Genomic DNA, 21,700 nt, shown 5'->3' with positions numbered 1-21,700 from the left:
CAAGCCTATTATGTGACCCTTTATCAAATGTCTTTTGGAAGTCCATATACACCATATCAACTGCATTGCTCTTATCAACCCTCTCTGTTATTTCATCAAAAAACTTCAATCAAGTTAGTTAAACACAATTTGCCTTCAACAAATTCATGCTGGCTTTCCTTATTTAATCCCCACTTGTCCAAGTGACTTAATTTTGTCCCAGATTATCATTTCTAAAAGTTTCCCCACTACTGAGGTTAAACTGACTGGCCTATAGTTGCTGGGTTTATCCTTACACCCTTTTTTGAACAAGGGTGTAACATTTGCAATTCTCCAGTCCTCTGGCACCACCCCTGTATCCAAGGATGATTGGAAGATTGTGGCTAGCGCTTATGGACTTGGCTCTGGCTGCACTCCCCAGAGGAACCCTCTCCCTCACCAGTACTGGTTAGAGAGTGAAATGCACTCAGGGGACTCCTGCACTACCTGCCTGGTCCTCCTTGTCTGTCCGGCGGTCAACCTCTTTCTAATGCTTGTATTTACTGAACAATGTATTCCATTTGAAGTCTGACCACTGCATTGTAAAGCCTCAGCATAACCTGTGTCAACTTCTCCTGTTGCTCTTTTCATCTCACAATTTCTAGCCTTCCACTTCTTAATCTTACTCAGTTTCTCTTTCTTCGATCTCCTTTTGTTTTTTGGACCTTCCTGTTTGTTTCTGTACTTCAACTAGTTTTCCCCTTTTTTCCATCCGTGCTTCATAACCACTAGTTCTCCTGAGAAATGTCCAAACTTCCGACATGGAAAATCCATTGCCTAAGTTTTCCTCCTGGCTGCTTTGTACCCCAACTGGCTAGCTGACTGCCAACCCCTTTATATTGAATTGCACACATTGTTGCCTACTGCTACAGTAGCTTATTACAGTTTTGCTACATTCTGACCTTCCCATGTTTACTTTTTCTCAACACCTCAGGTGCCTCTATCGCTGATGGTGTCCTGACCGAGGCAGTGAATTTTTTTTTATTCGTTCATGGGATGTGGGTGTCACTGGCAAGGCCAGCATTTATTGCCCATCCCTAATTGCCCTTGAGAAGGTGGTGGTGAGCCGCCTTCTTGAACCGCTGCAGTCTATGTGGTGAAGGTTCTCCCACAGGGCTGTTAGGAAGGGAGTTCCAGGATTTTGACCCAGCGACGATGAAGGAACGGTGATATATTTCCAAGTCGGGATAGTGTGTGACTTGGAGGGGAACGTGCAGGTGGTGTTATTCTCATGTGCCTGCTGCCCTTGTCCTTCTAGGTGGTAGAGGTTGCAGGTTTGGGAGGTGCTCTTGAAGAAGCCTTGGCGAGTAGCTGCAGTGCATCCTGTGGATGGTACACACTGCAGCCACTGTGCGCCGGTGATGAAGGGAATGAATGTTTAGGGTGGTGGATGGGCTGCCAATCAAGTGGGCTGCTTTGTCCTGGATGGTGTCATGCTTCTTGAGTGTTGTTGGAGCTGCACTCATTCAGGCAAGTGGAGAGTATTCCATCACACTCCTGACTTGTGCCTTGTAAATGGTGGAAAGGCTTTGGGGAGTCAGGAGGTGAGTCACTTGCCGCAGAATACCCAGCCTCTGACCTGCTCTTGTAGCCACAGTATTTATGTGGGTGGTCCAGTTAAGTTTCTGGTCAATGGTGACCCCCAGGATGTTGATGATGGGGATTTGGCAATGGTAATGCCATTGAATGTCATGGGGATGTGGTTAGACTCTCTCTTGTTGGAGATGGTCATTGCCTGGCACTTGTCTGGCGTGAATGTTACTTGCCACTTATCAGCCCAAGCCTGGATGTTGTCCAAGTCTTGCTGCATGCGGGCACGGGCTGCTTCATTATCTGAGGGGTTGCAAATGGATCTGAACACTGTGCAATCATCAGCGAACATCCCCATTTCTGACCTTATGATGGAGGGTAGGTCATTGATGAAGCAGCTGAACATGGTTGGGTCTAGGACACTGCTCTGAGGAGCTCCTGTAGCAATGTCCTGGGACTGAGATGATTGGCCTCCAACAACCACTACCATCGTCCTTTGTGCTAGGTATGACTCCAGCCACTGAAGAGTTTTCCCCCTGTTTCCCATTGACTTCAATTTTACTAGGGCTCCTTGGTGCCACACTCAGTCAAATGCTGCCTTGATGTCAAGGGCAGTCACTCTCACCTCACCTATGTAGCACCAGATGACAGGACTGCATTGAGTTCAAATCCAGCCCCGAATGATGGAATGAAAATGTTTTTACCAAATGTAAGGGTCCTATGTGAAATAAGATTGAGGTTGTCGAACCTCGTTCATAGAGTTTAAGTTTGCAGTACAAAGCCTGTCATTATTCAGCATCAACTGACATTCCAAGTCAGAGAGGCTGGTCTGAGGTTGGGAAAGTGCAGATGAAGCTTCCTTGCTCGGGGTTTATTCCAGTTTCAAACTGCAGTGTTATAGAATTGCAGCTTGGCTTCAATGCCACTTGGCTTTTTCCCTTTTCCTCCACTTCCTCTATACAAAATCCCCTGGCTCAAGTTGTAGGCAGGCAGTCTGCTCCTAAAAAGAAAATGATCCTAGAGTCACTTTCGCTTCTGGTGAATATCATAACATCACAGCTGGCATTGGGAATGTACTGTTCGGAAATTGTAGATACAACACTTGCATCCCATTCCACAATCTAAAAATGTATTTGCTCAATGCACTGTAACCATTAAAGTGTTATAAAGTGGGAAGCAGTATCGAGATGGAACCTCAAATTCAAGACTACAGTGGTCTTCCAGTGTCTCTCTAATCATATACTGATGGTTCTGGGTGGCTGCAATAAATGCAATATCTGTACTAGCCCTGATCTGGTTTGATTATCCCTCAGTCACTACAGAAAAGCAGATTGATCATTTTGTTACATCTATAAATTTAATATAAATCCTGATGCAAAAAAAAACATATCTGGATAATCACAATTTTAAAAAATTGTGCTTTATAAAAAAAGTTAGTTCATTATTTTCACATTTATTTTCAGTCTATTTCCTCTATTGAAGGTGTCTGCTCCTTCTGGGACATGGTTCCACAGCTTCCAGTACTTTACCTTAGTGGTTATTCTTCAAGTTTGGACAGTGAGTTGCAGGCTAATCAAGTCATTGATAAACCAGAACTTTCTCCAGTTCACATTGGCAAAACCAAAGTTATTCTATTCAGCTCTCCACCTGAAACTTTGTATCTTTGCCCCCAATTCCTTCCCCCTTCCCAGCCACTTTCTCAGGCCAAATCCAATAGTAGACAATATCAATGTTGTGTTTGACCCTGAGCTGAACTTCAAACCTCACATCCAGTGCATTACTAAGAGCCACCCATCAAATTACACCTCCAAACTATCGCCTGCCAGTTCCCCCACCGCTGAAACCCTTATCCACAGCCTTAGTTCCCCCAGGCTAGATTTCTCCAACACTTTCTTCACCAGCTTTCCAAGCTCCATCCTACACAAATTCCAATTCATTCAGCTCTTCGCCATCCACATGCTGTACTAAATCCCACACACTAAATCCCAGCATTGTCTTCCTCATCCTTCAACACACTGATTTCAAAATCCGGGTCCTCATTTACAGCTCCCTATGTGGCCTCACTCCACCCTATTTCTGCAACCTTCTCCAGCTTTAATCATCTTGTGGCTTCGCTCCATCCTATCTCTGCAACTTTTACCAGCCCCAGTCCTCATCTACATTTACAGATCCATTTGTGACCTCGCTCCACTCCATCTCTGCAACCTCCTCCAGCTCCTATTCTCATCTTCATTTACAGATCTGTCCATGCCCAATCATCCCCATTTACAGATCTCTCTGCAACCTTCTCTAGCCCCAGTTATCATCCTCATTTACAGATCCCTCCGTGCTCTTACTTCAGCCTACCTCTGCAACCTCCTCCAGCTCTACATCCCCACTTGAACCTATGCTCTTCTGATTTTGCTCCATTGTGCATCTTGCTCTGGCTCCACTCCACCTCAATGGTGGAGACTTCAGCCATTGTACCTCCACATTTTGGAATTTTCTTCTTAAACCAATCTAGTTTGCTACATTTCTCTTCACCTTCAAAAGTGATTACATTTGCAGGTGATACCAAATTGTGTGGAAGGTTGAGTTACTTAGAAGAGGGAAGGATTGCAACTGAATTTGGATAGATTGGGGAAATGGATCCAAGACTGGGAAATGTCCTCAAATGTAGATGAGTGTGCTTTTATGCACAAAGGTGCTCATGGGATATAACATGAGTGAGTGCTAATTCAAGATAAGTGAGAGGGTAAGAGATTTGAGCGTGATCATTGACCACTCCCTCAAGGTTCAGGTTCAGTGTCAGGCGGCCACAGCCAAAACAAAGAGGGCGATATCTTACCCGAACCATTTACTACAAATGCAGGACCAGAATATTAGCTATATAAGGCTTTTGTTTAACCTCATTTGGAGTATTGTGTTCAGTTGTAGTCCCTCCCACCTTAGGAAGGGCAGCAACTCTGGAGAAAATGTTGAGAAGGGCAATAAGGCCTGAGATCACTGAGCTATGAAGATAGCCATGATGTCTTGGGTTTGTACTTGATGGAAATACAGATACTTCGAGGGGATCTTATCCAGGTATTTAAGATTATTAATGGCAGATAGTATGTTTGAAGTGGTGGGGTTGGGTAGAACTAGGGTCCACCCATACAAAGATGTAAGGAATCTTACAACACCAGGTTATAGTCCAACTGTTTTATTTGAAAATCACAAGCTTTCGGAGGCTTTCTCCTCTGCAAGACATGCCAGATCATCGACACAGACACCACCCACCAGGTACATGGTTCATACTCCTGTGACTCGGCCAACGTTGTCTACCTCATACATTGCAGGAAAGGATGCCCCGGAGCATGGTACATTGGCGAGACCATGCAGACACTGCGACAACGGATGAATGGACACCGCGCAACAATGGCCAGACAGGAGGGTTCCCTCCCAGTCGGGGAACACTTCAGCAGTCAAGGACATTCAGCCACCGATCTTTGGGTAAGCGTTCTCCAAGGCGGCCTTCGAGACACACGACAACGCAAAATCATCGAACAGAAATTGATAGCCAAGTTCCGCACCCATGAGGACGGCCTCAACCGGGATCTTGGGTTCATGTCACGCTACACGTAACCCCACCAGCGAAGAAAAGTTATCTGTTTTTAACACAACGGGTCATTCTCTGTCTTTCTCTTCCTTTCGGATGTTTCTCTCTCTCTCTCTGTTTTATGTTCTGGCCGTTTGTGTATTCGGTGGTCCTGTAGGTAACATCACTCTGTCTGAACACTTTGATTGCCTTGACAACGGGCAGTTGGAAAGATTATCTGTAATCACCAGGTATTGTTCTCTGACTATAAATGCGATAACCTTCCATGGAATCCCACACTCGCTCACCTGACAAAAGAGAAAGCCTCCGAAAGCTTGTGATTTTCAAATAAAACAGTTGGACTATAACCTGGTGTTGTAAGATTCCTTACATTTGTCAACCCCAGTCCATCACCGGCATCTCCACATCACAAACTGAAGAAGCAGGGAGTAAGGTTGGATGCCAGAAGTTTTACTTTTCCCAGAAAGTGATTGTCCTAATGAACAAGATTCCGGAAGAGGTGATATAGTCTGATTTCTTGGTGCTTCAAGAAGGTGTGAGATGGATTTCTGAAAAAAGAGGTGATCATGCTACTGTGAAATGTTAGTCATAAATAACTGGGAACATAAACAGAATAGGAAGGACTGGGACAGGAGAGATGGCTGCACCTTAATCCAACAGGAACAAAGGGACTTGTTAGGAACATTGAGGCAGCAATTGAAAATCACCTAGACAGATGGGCAGGGAAGGCAGGAAGGTAACCAAATCCTGAATGGGATGGATCTAAGGTAGAAGGTGGGTATGAATGCAATGATTCAGAGAGATAAATATAAAGAAAAAGAAAGATTTACATTTATATAGTGATTTCATGACCTAAGGACATCCCAAAGTGCTTTACAGCCAATGAAGTACTGTACGTTTTCGTTACTGTTGTAATGTAGGAAACACGGCAGCCAATTTGTGCACAGCAAGGTCCTGCAAAACAATAGCTTTTTCAAAGAGCTGGCACAGGCACAATGGGCCGAATAGTCTCCTTCTGTGCTGTATCATTCTATGACAAATGCAAGGCAAGAGTAAATTATTTCTGGATAACAACTAGTGGGTTTGGCTTATCTGATCCCCTATGAGAAGCAAGAGAGGAATTTTGCCAGAGAATTCCTGAATTGGCTGCCTCTCTCTTTTTTTTTGCCTTTTTTGGAAGTAAGGAAAGAGGGATGGTTAGTGCATAGAGGATGAAATAAGCCAAACGATAGGAGTGAACAACGATTGGGTCTGATGGTCTTTTCTTATCCCGGACACATGAACAAAACCTACCTCTTTGATCACATTTTCAGCCAACTCTAACAACTTGCTTGTTGTCTGTTTGTCCTGTACCCCCCACCCCCCACAACCTCGTAATGCACCATGGGATTAATTGGTAAATTAAAAGTCTAAGTGCAAGTTGTTGTAACTAACAAAGTGGGAGGCGGGGAATAGTTATCCTAGCCAAGCCCATTCTTGTTTTCTGGCATCTGTGAGCCAGATCCCAGTGTTTACACTGCAAATTCTAGTTCTCTTATTCTGATGTCAGAATTATGGACTTAATTTTTTGTGGGTTTATGAGTCTGCCACTGGGATAAGGGATTTAGCATTGTAAATAGCAGGAGCTAGCTCCCAATGCCAGGTCCCTGGAACCTGAATTAAAACAGCACCAACGTAAAAGAGACTGCAATGAAAAAGAGGCTTTAATTTGACAAACTGAACCTACTTGAAGTATCTTTTTTTCTGATTTGAGCCGATTTCTTTTCAGCAGGGTTGTGTGAAAAATTCCAGGTTGGTTTAATTAAGTTTAAAAAATAAGTCAAGAAAGTGTGTTTGAAAAGTGAGATTGGAACTTTACCCATGACAGGGAAATCTAACTTAAGATGAGTGACTCCCCTAATAAAACCTGCAGTACAAAATAAACATCAGACTGACACCCATTACTGGATGTATGGACTTGGGTGTAGGGTGAAATTTTATTTCTAGCCAGAGTAAAGCAAAACTCTCTCGACTGGAAGAGTGATTGAGACATAGCTCCAAACCCAAGCAGTACTACTGGCTAATTAGCAGCAGAGCTGAGAGGGAAGAGATAGAGAGAGAGACACACACACACAGACAGTAAGAGAGGGTGTGTGTCCAAGAGACAGAGACAGATAGACAGACAGAAGAAAAAGAAAGAGGTAGCTAGACCATTTTCAATCCAAATGGCAGCTGAAAAGAAAATCCACCACAAGAATTCTTTCTCTCACAAATGATGTGGAGATGCCGGTGATGGACTGGGGTTCTCTCACAAAACAAGTGGTGTGCAGAATAAACAAAGGCAGGCAGACGAACAGACGTGTGAGTAACAAGAGAGAGAGGAGAAACAGCTGGCAAATACAGTCAGGTTTTCAAACTTCAGCAGCAACTAGAAGTTTCGCTGCCTTACTCAGTGGAATTTCTGACTGGTGCTATTTTCAAAATCTGGGATGTTGACATTTTAAATGTGAACTGCCACTCCCCACCATCCAGTTGTTTGTGGAACTGGATTCAAAAATTGGAGAATCCATTTCTTTTACAAGATAATTGTCTCTGTCTGTATTCCTGTTCAGATCAGTGTTTCAGGACATTTTCGAACTTGCATCCTCCATATCTCAGCCGTGAACTTACCAAATAAATCGTAGCATTACCTTCATGACTAGGCTCCCTCTGCTGAATACATATGTAATTACAGGATCTACTCTGAACCACCCTATTTCTGCTCTGGATTATCTCAAATACAGGAATATTCAACCCTGAATAATTTCAGACAACCGCTCTCTTGAAATATATTATTTTCTTAGATTTTTGTGAACCTTTGTCCTTCCCAGTAACAAATTTACCAATGCAATAATAGCTGCTTGCATCTTTCAAAGCCCAGTATCAAGTACAGTCAGTCTTGAGATGTGCCTTAGCTTTAAGTCACAAGGAGCATTTAAAAAATAAGTTCTCTCCTGAACGTGATGTTGTCAGGTCCAATGATGTACCACACACGGTGACTTTATCGTGTGTAAGATCATTTAAATGGTTGTCTTTACTGTGAACGCACTCAGGTGTGATGATCCAATGTGCATCTTTGACACAGAGCACTTGAAGGGACTGTTGTGTGTGAATCCACTGTGTAGTATGGTGGCCAATTAAACAGTTCCCACAGGCAGAGATCTTATAGGGTCTAATCACTATGAATGCACTTGTGAATAACCAGCTTTCCCTGCCCAGGAAAACTCCTTCCCACAGTCAGAGGCTATAATGCATTTCTTTTTCATGGGGGTGCACTGGTGCTCAAGTTAGCCTTCAAATTAAATTCCATTCCAGTCAGTGCCATTAAACACTTTCTGTCCTGTATGAGTAAGATTCCAACCCGTAACTCACTCCTTGATTTTTTAAAAATATTCGTTCATGGGATGTGGGCGTCGCTGGCAAAGCCGGCATTTATTGCCCATCCCTAATTGCCCTTGAGAAGGTGGTGGTGAGCTGCCGACTTGAACTGCTGCAGTCCGTGTGGTGACGGTTCTCCCACAGCGCTGTTAGGAAGGGAGTTCCAGGATTTTGACCCAGCGATGATGAAGGAACGGCGATATATTTCCAAGTCAGGATGGTGTGTGACTTGGAGGGGAACATGCAGGTGGTGTTGTTCCCATGTGCCTGCTGCTCTTGTCCTTCTAGGTGGTAGAGGTCGCGGGTTTGGGAGGTGCTGTCGAAGAAGCCTTGGCGAGTTGCTGCAGTGCATCCTGTGGATGGTACACACTGCAGCCACTGTGCGCCGGTGGTAAAGGGAGTGAATGTTTAGGGTGGTGAATGGGGTGCCAATCAAGTGGGCTGCTTTATCTTGGATGGTGTCGAGCTTCTTAAGTGTTGTTGGAGCTGCACTCATCCAAGCAAGTGGAGAGTATTCCATCACACTCCTGACTTGTGCCTTGTAGATGGTGGAAAGGCTTTGTGGAGTCTGGGGAGTCAGGTGAGTCACTCGCCGCAGAATACCCGGCCTCTGACCTGCTCTCGTAGCCACACTATTTATATGGCTGGTCCAGTTAGGTTTCTGGTCAATGGTGACCCCCAGGATGTTGATGGTGGGGGATTCGGCGATGGTAATGCCGTTTAATGTCAAGGGGAGGTGGTTAGACTCTCTCTTGTTGGAGATGGTCATTGCCTGGCACTTGTCTGGCGCGAATGTTACTTGCCACTTATGAGCCCAAGTCAGGATGTTGTCCAGGTCTTGCTGCATGCAGGCTCGGACTGCTTCATTATTTGTGGGGTTGCGAATGGAACTGAACACTGTCCAATCATCAGTGAACATCCCCATTTCTGACCATATGAGGTAGGGAAGGTCATTGATGAAGCAGCTGAAGATGGTTGGGCCTAGGACACTGCCCTGAGGAACTCCTGCAGCAATATCGTGGGGATGAGATGATTAGCCTCCAACAACCACTACCATCTTCCTTTGTGCTAGGTATGACTCCAGCCACTGGAGAGTTTTCCCCGATTCCCATTGACTTCAATTTTACTAGGGCTCCTTGGTGCCACACTCGGTCAAATGCTGCCTTGATGTCAAGGGCAGTCACACTCACCTGACCTCTGGAATTCAGCTCTTTTGTCCATGCTTGGACCAAGGCTGTAATGAGATCTGGAGCCGAGTGGTCCTGGCGGAACCCAAACTGAGCATTGGTGAGCAGGTTATTGGTGAGTAAGTGCCGCTTGAAAGCACTGTCAACGACACCTTCCATCACTTTGCTGATGATTGAGAGTAGACTGATGGGGTGGTAATTGGCTGGATTGGATTTGTCCCGCTTTTTGTGGACAGGACATACCTGGGCAATTTTCCACATTGTCGGGTAGATGCCAGTATTGTAGCTGTACTGGAACAGTTTGGCCAGAGGCGCAGCTAGTTCTGGAGCACAAGCCTTCAGCACTACAGCCGGGATGTTGTCGGGGCCCATAGCCTTTGTTGCATCCAGTGCACTCAGCCGTTTCTTGATATCACGTGGAGTGAATCGAATTGGCTGAAGACTGGCTTCTGTGATGGTGGGGATATCGGGAGGAGGCCGAGATGGATCATCCACTTGGCACTTCTGGCTGAAGATGGTTGCAAACGCTTCAGCCTTGTCTTTTGCACTCACGTGCTGGACTCCGCCATCATTGAGGATGGGGATGTTTGCAGAGCCTCCTCCTCCCGTTAGTTGTTTAATTGTCCACCATCATTCACGACTGGATGTGGCAGGACTGCAGAGCTTTGATTTGATCCATTGGTTGTGGAATCGCTTAGCTCTGTCTATAGCATGTTGCTTCCGCTGTTTAGCATGCACGTAATCCTGAGTTGTAGCTTCACCAGGTTGGCACCTCATTTTTAGGTACGCCTGGTGCTGGTCCTGGCATGCTCTTATACACTCCTCATTGAACCAGGGTTGATCCCCTGGCTTGTTGGTAATGGTAGAGTGAGGAATATGCCGGGCCATGAGGTTACAGATTGTGCTGGAATACAATTCTCCTGCTGATGGCCCACAGCACCTCATGGATGCCCAGTTTTGAGCTGCTAGCTTATTCTACATGATAAGAATTTAAACCAATTGAAATTCCAAGTAGTAACTTGCTCCCATTATTCTGTATGGTACTGTACCCCAGCAAGTATCAGTGGCTTCAGGAGGGGGAAAACTGATTACAAAGAGTTCCTCCTCTTCTGGCTCTGTGAGTAAACATACGACTCAGTGTGATAGCCATACAGACCAGGAAGGTCCCTGAATACATGCTTAGTCTGTGCTGAAATAGCTGATCTCAGCTGGCATGGTGACTGGGGCTTCCTGTGATTTTGGTTCAACTTGAGAGCTGAGCAGCAGTCAAACAATGCAACAAACCACACCACTGGCTGGGTACTCTGCATACTCATCAGATCTGGGGGTGAACATATAGATGTCAAACTCCCAGCAATTACAGCTGAATATCACTGAATGGAATTAACTGTCTTCACCTCACTCCTCGGTATGCATTATTCTACTGAAGTGATAATCTGGGTCTTATTTTATCTGAATATTATTGACAAAAAGAATGATGTACAAAATTTGTGAAATGCAACTTTTTCTATGAGACACCAGGTGTATCAAAGTGCAACTTTTCAGGTAGTTTGCCGATTTACTAGTTTGCCATTTTATACAATATGACTGAGCTTTACTGAGGTGGTTGATATTGCCAGAAACTATCAACAGGTTTACTGTGATCCCTTCCTCTGCAACAGGCACAGACTTATGCTGGGTATGGTTGTTTGCACACCAGCCACGCGCCAGTGCCTCATCCAAGTTAGTTATTCTTCGTCTGTGAGTCTGGACCATAAATATCGGCAGACTGTTCCGCTGTGGGGATATCGTAATCAAGCCCAATGCTGTCCTCATCCATGCACATTTTAGGAACAGGAAAAAACACATGAGGCCCAACAGGCCCATCTTTTTTTCCAGACATCACCTCCATCTTTGTGTCTTGCCAACATATTTCTCAATCCCTTGCCTTTCCAGAAATGCGCCTTTCTTTTCTTAAACCATCTAATATCCGTTAGCACTCAGTCTAACTCTGTCCAGGGTATTGCCAGAGAATCACTTCCTGCTTCAGAAGAGCCCAACTGCTGCAAGATACCGCTTCGAAGACACTCCCTAGGATTTGTGGTGCCAGCTGCTTCTTTACACATGATGCTCCAATCTCCCTGCTTAGGTTTTAAAATTAAGTGGTTCCAGGAGCCCATTCAATTCTTTTTCTTCGTCTGGTCTCCTGCGGGCACTGACTGCTTACCGGATCGTGTGTTCACACGAGCCATGGGTATTTGACAAAGTACCACATAGTAGACTTGTTAGCAAAATTAAAGCCCATGGGATTAAAGGGACAGTGGCAGTGTGGATACAAAATTGGCTAAGGGACAGAAAGCAGAGAGTAATGGTGAATGGTTGTTTTTCAGACAAGAGGGAAGTATACAGTGATGTTTCCCAGGGGTTGGTATTAGGAACATTTTAACATATATTAATGGCCTGGACTTGGGTACACAGGGTATAATTTCAAAGTTTGCAGATGACACGAAACTCGGAAATTTAGTTAACAATGTGGAGGATAGTAACAGACTTCAGGAGGACATAGTTAGACTGGTGAAATGGGCAGACACATGGCAGATGAAATTTAACGCAGAGAAGTGTGAAGTTATACATTTTGGTAGGAAGAATGAAGAGCGGCAATATAAAGTAAATGGTACAATTTTAAAGGGGTGCAGGAACAGAGAAACCTGGGGGTGTACGCACATAAATCTTTGAAGGTGGCCGGATAAGTTGAGAAGGCTGTTAACAAAATATATGGGATCCTTGGCTTTATTAATAGAGGCATAGAGCACAAAAGCAAGGAATTTATGCTAAACCTTTATAAAACACTGGTTAAGCCTCAGCTAGACTATTGTGTTCAATTCTGGGCACCACACTTTAGGTAGGCCTTAGAGAGGGTGCAGAAGAGATTTACTAGAATGGTACCAGAAATGAGGGACTTCAGTTATGTGGAGAGACTGGAGAAGCTGGGGTTGTTCTCCTTAGAGCAGAGAAGGTTAAGAAGAGATTTGACTGAGGTGTTCAAAATCATGAATGGTTTTGATGGAGTAAATAAGGGGAAACTGTTTCCAGTGGCAGAAGGGTCGGTAACCAGAGGACAAATATTTAAGGTGATTGGCAAACGAACCAGAGGTGGACATGAGGGAACATTTTTTAATGCAGCGAGTTGTTATAATCTGGAATGCACTGCCCGAAAGGTGGTGGAGGCAGATTCAATAGTAACTTTCAAAAGGGTATTGAATAAATGAAGGGGAAAAATTTGCAGGGCTATGGGGAAAAAGCAGGGGAGTGGAATTAATTGGATAGCTCTTTCAGGCACATTGGGCTGAATGGCCTCCTCCTGTGCTGTACCATACAATGATACTATGAGGTCCGCTGACTGCGTGAAGCCCTTGTTGCAAACCTTGCACTTGAAGGGCTTCTCACCTGCGTGGATGCGCCTGTGCCTCGCGAGTTCTGAGGAGTTGGCAAAGCTCCTCATACAGACAAGTGCAGAAGAAGGGCTTCTTGCCCGTGTGGATGCGCTGGTGTGAAGTGAGAGAGGAGGGGTCTGTGAAGTGCCTCTTGCAGATGGAGATCTTCTTGTGAATGCAAAGGGCATGGCTGTGGTACTAAATGAATATTTCCCATCCGTCTTCAGTAGAGAAGAGGATGCTGCCAATGTAGCAGTAAAGGAGGAGATATTAGCGATATTGGATGGGATAAAAATAGATAAAGAGGAGATAGCTAAAAGATTGGCAGAAAACAAGTTGAAAAGTCATCCGTTCCAGATGGGATGCATCCTAGGTTACTGAGAGAAGTACGGGTGGAAATTGTGGAGGCTCTGGCCACAATCTTCCTATCCTCCTTAGGTATGGGGACAGTGCCAGAAGACTGGAGGATTACAAATGTTACACCCCTGTTCAAAAAAGGGGAGAGGGATAAACCCAGCAATTACAGGCCAATCAACCTCACATCGGTGATGGGAAAACTTTGAGACAATAATCTGGGACAAAATTAATTGGCACTTAGAAAAATTTGGGCAAATAAATGAAAGTCAGCACAGATTTGATAAAGGAAAATCGTGCTTGACTAACTTGATTGATTTTTTTGATGAAGTAATGGAGAGGGTTGATGAGGGTAGTGTGATTGGTGTAGACTTTCAAAAGGCATTTGATAAAGTACCACATAATAGACTTGTTAGCAAAATTAAAGCCCATGGGATTAAAGGGACAGTGTCAGCGTGGATTCAAAATTGGCTAAGGGACAGAAAGCAGAGAGTAGTGGTGAATGGTTGTTTTTCAGACTGGAGGGAAGTATACAGTAGTGTTCCCCAGGGGTCAGTATTAGGACCACTGCTCTTTTCGATATATATTAATGACCTGGTCTGGGTATAGAGGGTATAATTTCAAAGTCTGCAGATGACACGAAACTCGGAAATGTAGTAAACAATGTGGAGCATAGTAACAGACTTCAGGAGGACATAGACAGAATGGGGAAATGGGCAGACACATGGCAGATGAAATTTAACACAGAGAAGTGTGAAGTGATGCACTTTGGTAGGAAGAATGAGGAGCGGCAATATAAAGTAAATGGTACAATTTTAAAGGGGGTGCAGGAACAGGGAGACCTGTGGGTGTATGCACAGAAATCTTTGAAGGTGGCAGGAAAGGTTGAGAAGGCTGTTAAAAAAACATATGGGATCCTGGGCTTTATTAACAGAGACATAGAGTACAAAAACAAGGAATTTATGCTAAACCTTTATAAAACACTGGTTAGGCCTCAGCTAGAGTATTGTGTTCAATTCTGGACATCACACTTTAGGAAGGATCTCAAGGCCTTAGAGAGGGTGCAGAAGAGATTTCTACAATGGTACCAGGGATGAGGAACTTCAGTTATGTGGAGAGACTGGAGAAGCTGGGGTTGTTCTCCTTAGAACAGAGAAGGCTAAGGTGAGTAAAATCAGAAAATCCTGGAGAAGCTCAGCAAGTCAGGCAGCATCTGTGGAGAAAGAAACAGAGTTAACGTTTCAGGTCGAAGACGTTTTGTCAGAACTGGACGATGTTAAAAGAGCAAGTACAGAGTCAGGCAAAGAGGGGGAGGGAGGGGTGGGGAGGATAGAACAAAGGGAAGGTCTGTGATAGGGTAGAGGGCACGAGTGATTAAATGACAAAAAGGATGATGGTGCAAGGCAAGGAGGGTGGTAATGGGACAGGTTAAGAAACAAAAGAATGATCAGGAGTAGCTGTTAGTGGCAGCAGCGGAACCAAGGGGAGATTTGATTGAGGTGTTCAAAATCATAAAGGGTTTTGATAGGGTTAGTAAGGAGAAACTGTTTCCAATGGCAGAAGGGTCAGTAAGTAGGGGACACAGATTTAAGGGGATCGGCAAAAAAGCCAGAGACGACACACGGAAACATTTTTTTACGCAGCAAGTTGTAATGATCTGGAATACACTACCTGAAGGGGTAGTGGAAGCAGATTCAATAGTAACTTTCAAAAGGGAATTGGATAAATACTTGAAGGGAAAACATTTACATAACTTTGGGAAAGAGCAGGGGAATGGGACTAATTGGATAGCCCTTTCAAAGAGCCAGCGCAGGCACAATGGGCCGAATAGCCTCCTCCTGTGCTGTACCTACGATGATACTATGTACCTACTATGGCGCACTGGAAGGTTTTCTCACCAGTGAAGATGCGCCAGTGGTTGGTGAGGATAACGGACTGGTTGAAGTGCTGGTCGCACACCTCACACTTGAATGGCTTCTCGCCTGTGTGGATGCATTAGTGCTCCATGAACGAGAAGAAATGTTTCTGGCAGAGGTTCCACTGGAGCAGCATCAGTGTGAACTCGCTAGTGGTTGGTGAGGTGGTCAGACTATATGAAGGCCTTGCTGCAAACACTGTACTCAAAGGGCTTCTCACTAGTGTGGATGTGCTGATGGTGGGAGAAGTGGGACAGGTCATTGAAGTCCTTGAGCCAGCGTGCAAGAGCTGGTCGATCAGCAGCTGCGATGACCTTTTTTTTCTAATTCGTTCATGGGATGTGGGTGTCACTGGCAAGGCCAGCATTTATTGCCCATCCCTAATTGCCCTTGAGAAGGTGGTGGTGAGCTGCCGACTTGAACCACTGCAGTCCGTGTGGTGAAGGTTCTCCCACAGTGTTGTTCGGTCTGGAGTTCTAGGATTTTGACCCGGCAACGATGAAGGAACGGCGATATATTTCCAAGTAGGGATGGTGTGTGACTTGGAGGGGAACGTGCAGGTGGTGTTGTTCCCATGTGCCTGCTACCCTTGTCCTTCTAGGTGGTAGAGGTCGCGGGTTTGGGAGGTGCTGTCGAAGAAGCCTTGGCGAGTTGCTGCAGTGCATCCTGTGGATGGTACACACTGCAGTCACAGTGCGCCGGTGGTGAAGGGAGTGAATGTTTAGGGTGGTGGATGGGGTGCCAATCAAGCGGGCTGCTTTGTCCTGGATGGTGTCGAGCTTCTTGAGTGTTGTTGGAGCTGCACTCATTCAGGCAAGTGGAGAGTATTCCATCACACTCCTGACTTGTGCCTTGTAAATGGTGGAAAGGCTTTGGGGAGTCAGGAGATGAGTCACTCGCCGCAGAATACCCAGCCTCTGACCTGCTCTTGTAGCCACAGTATTTATGTGGCTGGTCCAGTTAAGTTTCTGGTCAATGGTGACCCCCAAGGATGTTGATGGTGGGGGATTTGGCGATGGTAATGCTGTTCAATTTCAAGGGGAAGTGGTTAGACGCTCTCTTGTTGGAGATGGTCATTGCCTGGCACTTGTCTGGCGCAAATGTTACTTGCCACTTATCAGCCGAAGCCTGGTGTTGTCCAGGTCTTACTGCATGCGGGGACGGATTGCTTCATTATCTGAGGGGTTGCGAATGCAACTGAACACTGTGCAATCATCAGCGAACATCCCCATTTCTAACCTTATGATGGAGGGAAGGTCATTGATGAAGGAGCTGAAGATGGTTGGGCCTAGGACACTGCCCTGAGGAACACCTGCAGCAATGTCCTCGGGATGAGATGATTGGCCTCCAACAACCACTACCATCTTCCTTTGTGCTCGGTATGACTCCAGCCACTGAAGAGTTTTCCCCCTGATTCCCATTGACTTCAATGTTACTAGGGCTCCTTGGCATCACACTCGGTCAAATGCTGCCTTGATTTCAAGGGCAGTCACTCTCACCTCACCTCTGGAATTCAGCTCTTTTGTCCATGTTTGGACCAAGGCTGTAATGAGGTCTGGAGCCAAGTGGTCCTGGCGGAACCCAAACTGAGCATCGGTGAGCAGGTTATTGGTGAGTAAGTGCCGCTTGATAGCACTGTCGACGACACCTTCCATCACTTTGCTATTGATTGAGAGTAGGCTGATGAGGCGGTAATTGGCCGGATTGGATTTGTCCTGCTTTTTGTGGACAGGACATACTTGGGCAATTTTCCACATTGTCGGGTAGATGCCAGTATTGTAGCTGTACTGGAACAGTTTGGCTAGAGGCGCAGCTAGTTCTGGAGCACAAGTCTTCAGCACTACAGCCGGGATGCTGTAGCCATTCCCACACTTGGAGCATTTGAACAGCTTCTCACCCATGTGGATCAGGTGGTGCATTCTGAGTGAAGAGGACTCAGTGAAGTATTTCTGGCAGACGTCACACTGGAAGGGCTTCTCCTCTGTGTGGATTCGCTGATGCTCAGGAGGCTCGACGACTGCATGAAGGCTCTTCCGCACACCTTGCATTTGAACGGCTTCTCGCCCGTGCGGATGCGCTGGTGCACCAAGAGCCAAGGGAAGGTCCTTGCAAAACGAGCATCTGTAAAGTCTGTGTTTGAAGGGATGTAGCTGGGACTCAGGGAACCTGGAAAAACTATCACCTCCTTGGGTCAGAAGTCTCCCCAGCCCTTGGAGTGAACAACCCCCCCGGGCCTTCTCAAATCTCACTTTTAAAGCAATGCTCAATACTGCTAACCGGTTTCAGTTCCAACAATATACCAAAATTCTCCTGACCGACTGGACATGCAGAAGTATTTCCTCCCCAACTGCTTCTGCGTTGATTGAAGTTCAAAGGATTGACATTTTCCCCTCAGCTGGCACCTCAGAGTTGTTCCTTGGTTGATGATGTGATTCTAACCCTGCTGTCCATCCTTCCAGAGTTCTCTGTGCATGATATGGTTTGACTTTGTGCTTTTCTCCTGCAAAAACACACAAAAAACTTATTTTTCTCCCCTTCTCAGCTGTGGACCCCTATGGACAGGCCCTGCGAATACACAGGATCTGCTCAGACGAGGAGGAACGCGATGGACACCTACAGACACTGAAAGACGCCCTCGTAAGAACGGGATATGACGCTCGACTCGTCGATCGACAGTTCCGACGGGCCACAGCGAAAAATCGCATAGACCTCCTCAGAAGATAAACACGGGATGCAACCAACAGAGTATCCTTCGTCGTCCAATACTTCCCCGGAGCGGAGAAACTACGCCATGTTCTCCGCAGCCTTCAACAGGTCATCGATGACGACGAACACCTCGCTAAGGCCATCCCCACGCCTCCACTACTCGCCTTCAAACAACCACTCAACCTCAAACAGACCATCGTTCGCAGCAAATTACCCAGCTTTCAGAAGAACAGGGTCCATGATACCACACAACCCTGCCACGGCAACCTCTGCAAGACATGCCAGATCATCGACACAGATACCACCATCACACGAGAGGACACCACCCACCAGGTACATGGTTCATACTCCTGCGACTCGGCCAACGTTGTCTACCTCATACGTTGCAGGAGAGGATGCCCCGGAGTACATTGGCGAGACCATGCAGACACTGCAACAACGGATGAACGGACACCGCGCAACAATTGCCAGACAGGAGGGTTCCCTCCCAGTCGGGGAACATTTCAGCAGTCAAGGACATTCAGCCACCGATCTTCGGGTAAACGTTCTCCAAGGCGGCCTTCGAGACACACGACAACGCAAAATCGTCGAGCAGAAATTGATAGCCAAGTTCCACACCCATGAGGACGGCCTCAACTGGCATCTTGGGTTCATGTCACGCTACACGTAACCCCACCAGCGAAAAAAGTTATCTGTTTTTAATACAACTGGTCATTCTCTCTCTTTCTCTTCCTTTCGGATGTTTCTCTCTCTCTCTCTGTCTTTGGGTTCTGACCGTTTGTATATTCAGTAGTCCCGTATGTAATGTCTCTCTGTCTGAACACTATTCGACTCCTCTGATTGCCTTGACAACGGGCAGTTGGAAAGATTATCTGTAATCACCAGGCATTGTTCTCTGACTATATATGCGGTAACCTTCATGGAATCCCACACTCACCTAACAAAGGAGAAAGCCTCCGAAAGCTTGTGATTTTCAAATAAAACTGTTGGACTATAACCTGGTGTTGTAAGATTCCTTACACTCATCCTGTATGGCAGAGATCAGTTAATGCAGCACAGACTATGGAACCATGGTTCTTCCTAATCTAAATCGTTCAGTACCGCAACCAAGTGGGGTGAGGTAGTTATAACGAGCAATACTGAAGTGTGCATATTGCATAAGTGTCACCTCTCCATGTCTTCGCCCATCTTTAAACTCGGAAAGGACTATTAATGTAATTGAGACAACGCGCTCAAAGATATATCAATCTTAAGTTTTTAAATGGAATTTCCATTGTGTCAAGTCCAAAACCAGCAAGTGCACAGAATAGGAGTAGGGCAGGATCAAACAGGCAGACATGCCTCAGTTTTACATCTCATCCAACATCTCTGACAATGCAGCACTGCCTCATTATTGCATTTAAGTATCAGACTAGAATTTATACGTAAGCCCTGGAGGGAAACGGCCAGAGTGCCAATCCTGATTACTACGCAGGGATGGGCAATCTGAGCGATCTTCCTCTCCTAAACCCAGGGATGCTGAGGCCAAATGCAGCATTCTTTTTTTAAATTCGTTCATGGGATGTGGGCGTCGCTGGCGAGGCCAGCATTTATTGCCCATCCCTAATTGCCCTTGAGAAGGTGGTGGTGAGCCGCTTTCTTGAACCACTGCAGTCCGTGTGGTGAAGGTTCTCCCACAGTGCTGTTAGGTAGGGAGTTCCAGGATCTTGACCCAATGAAGATGATGGAACGGTGATATATTTCCAAGTCGGGATGGTGTGTGACTTGGAGGGGAACCTGCAGGTGGTGTTGTTCCCATGTGCCTGCTGCCCTTGTCCTTCTAGGTGGTAGAGGTCGCGGGTTTGGAAGGTGCTGTCGAAGAAGCCTTGGCGAGTTGCTGCAGTGCATCCTGTGGATGGTACGCACTGCAGCCACATTGCGCTGGTGGTGAAGGGAGTGAATGTTTAGGGTGGTGAATGGGGTGCCAATCAAGCGGGCTGCTTTGTCCTGGATGGTATCGAGCTTCTTGAGTGTTGTTGAAGCTGCACTCATCCAGGCAAGTGGAGAGTATTCCATCACACTTGTGCCTTGTGTGTGGTGGAAAGGCTTTGGGGAGTCAGGAGGTGAGTCACTCGCCACAGAATACCCAGCCTGCTCTTGTAGCCACAGTATTTATGTGGCTGGTCCAGTTAAGTTTCTGGTCAATGGTGACCCCCAGGATGTTGATGGTTGGGGATTCGGCGATGGTAATGCCGTTGAATGTCAAGAGGAGGTGGTTAGACTCTCTCTTATTGGAAATGGTCATTGCCTGGCACTTGTCTGGCGCAAATGTTACTTGCCACTTATGAGCCCAAGCCTGGATGTTGTCCAGATCTTGCTGCATGCGGGCACGGACTGCTTCATTATCTGTGGGGTTGCGACCCTGTGTAATCAACAGCGAACATCCCCGTTTCTGACCTTATGATGGAGGGAAGGTCATTGATGAAGCAGCTGAAGATGGTTGGGCCTGCGACACTGCCCTGAGGAACTCCTGCAGCAATGTCCTGGGGGTGAGATAATTGGCCTCCAACAACCACTACTATCTTCCTTTGTGCTAGGTATGACTCCAGCCACTGGAGAGTTTTCCCCCTGATTCCAATTGACTTCAATTTTACTAGTGTCCCTTGGTGCCACACTCGGTCAAATGCTGCCTTGATGTCAAGGGCAGTTGCTCTCACCTCACCTCTGGAATTCAGCTCTTTTGTCCATGTTTGGACCAAGGCTGTAATGAGGCCTGGAGCCGAGTGGTCCTGATGGAACCCAAAGTGAGCATCGGTGAGCAGGTTATTGGTGAGTAAGTGCCGCTTGATAGCACTGTCAACGACACCTTCCATCACTTTGCTGATGATTGAGAGTAGACTGATGGGGCGGTAATTGGCCGGATTGGATTTGTCCTGCTTTTTGTGGACAGGACATACCTGGGCAATTTTCCACATTGTCGGGTGGATGCCAGTGTTGGAGCCGTACTGTTCTTACCACTGTCCTCCCTGAAATCAGTGAACACACCACAGACTGGGGATTGAACTTGGGAATTCCCTATATGGCTGAGCTGTATTGAAAAATATATTAAAGTATATATTTTAAAATGGAAAACAAATTTAATTTTAAAAAAAAACAAATTCAGAAACCTTCCCCCAGTCTCTCCCCCACCCTGCTCCCTTTCGCTTCATGGTTCTCCCCTCCTCTGCACCCTGCCTCATCTCCCCACCCTCCCCATTCTCCCTAACTCTTCCTCTCCTCCTCTCCACATTCTCCTTTTTTCCCCCTCCCCAGCCTTGGTCCAGTTCTCTCCCTGCCCTCTAGCCCTGCTTGACCTGTAAAGTGCCCTTGGTCTTGACTTTTAGTGTGCAATGTGACAGAAGATCAACTCATTTATTTTAAATATATTATTTCACTTCAAGAACCAGACTTAGAGGGCCTAGGGAGTAATTCGAGGGTTTGTCGTTAACTTAACAATATGTTGGATTCAAAGATAGGTCAGAGGCTTGCACTGTTCGTTTAAACGACTAGTAGGGCAAGAAATGTGAGACCGGTGTCAGTCTTGGTTCAGAAGGTCATGGGTTCAAACCCCACTCCAGAGATTTG

At 46.1% G+C, this 21,700-nt stretch overlaps 1 pseudogene; it reads right to left on the bottom strand.

Annotated features, from left to right (window-relative positions):
• Positions 1–12,596: 12,596 nt before the first annotated feature.
• On the bottom strand, positions 12,597–21,051 carry LOC137324834 (zinc finger protein 383-like; annotated as a pseudogene).
• Positions 21,052–21,700: the final 649 nt, after the last annotated feature.

This window comes from Heptranchias perlo, chromosome 8 (assembly GCF_035084215.1).
Source record: "Heptranchias perlo isolate sHepPer1 chromosome 8, sHepPer1.hap1, whole genome shotgun sequence".
Taxonomy (NCBI): domain Eukaryota; kingdom Metazoa; phylum Chordata; class Chondrichthyes; order Hexanchiformes; family Hexanchidae; genus Heptranchias; species Heptranchias perlo.
Note: the sequence above shows the minus strand (reverse complement) of the source record. Positions and strands in the feature narration are given on the sequence as shown.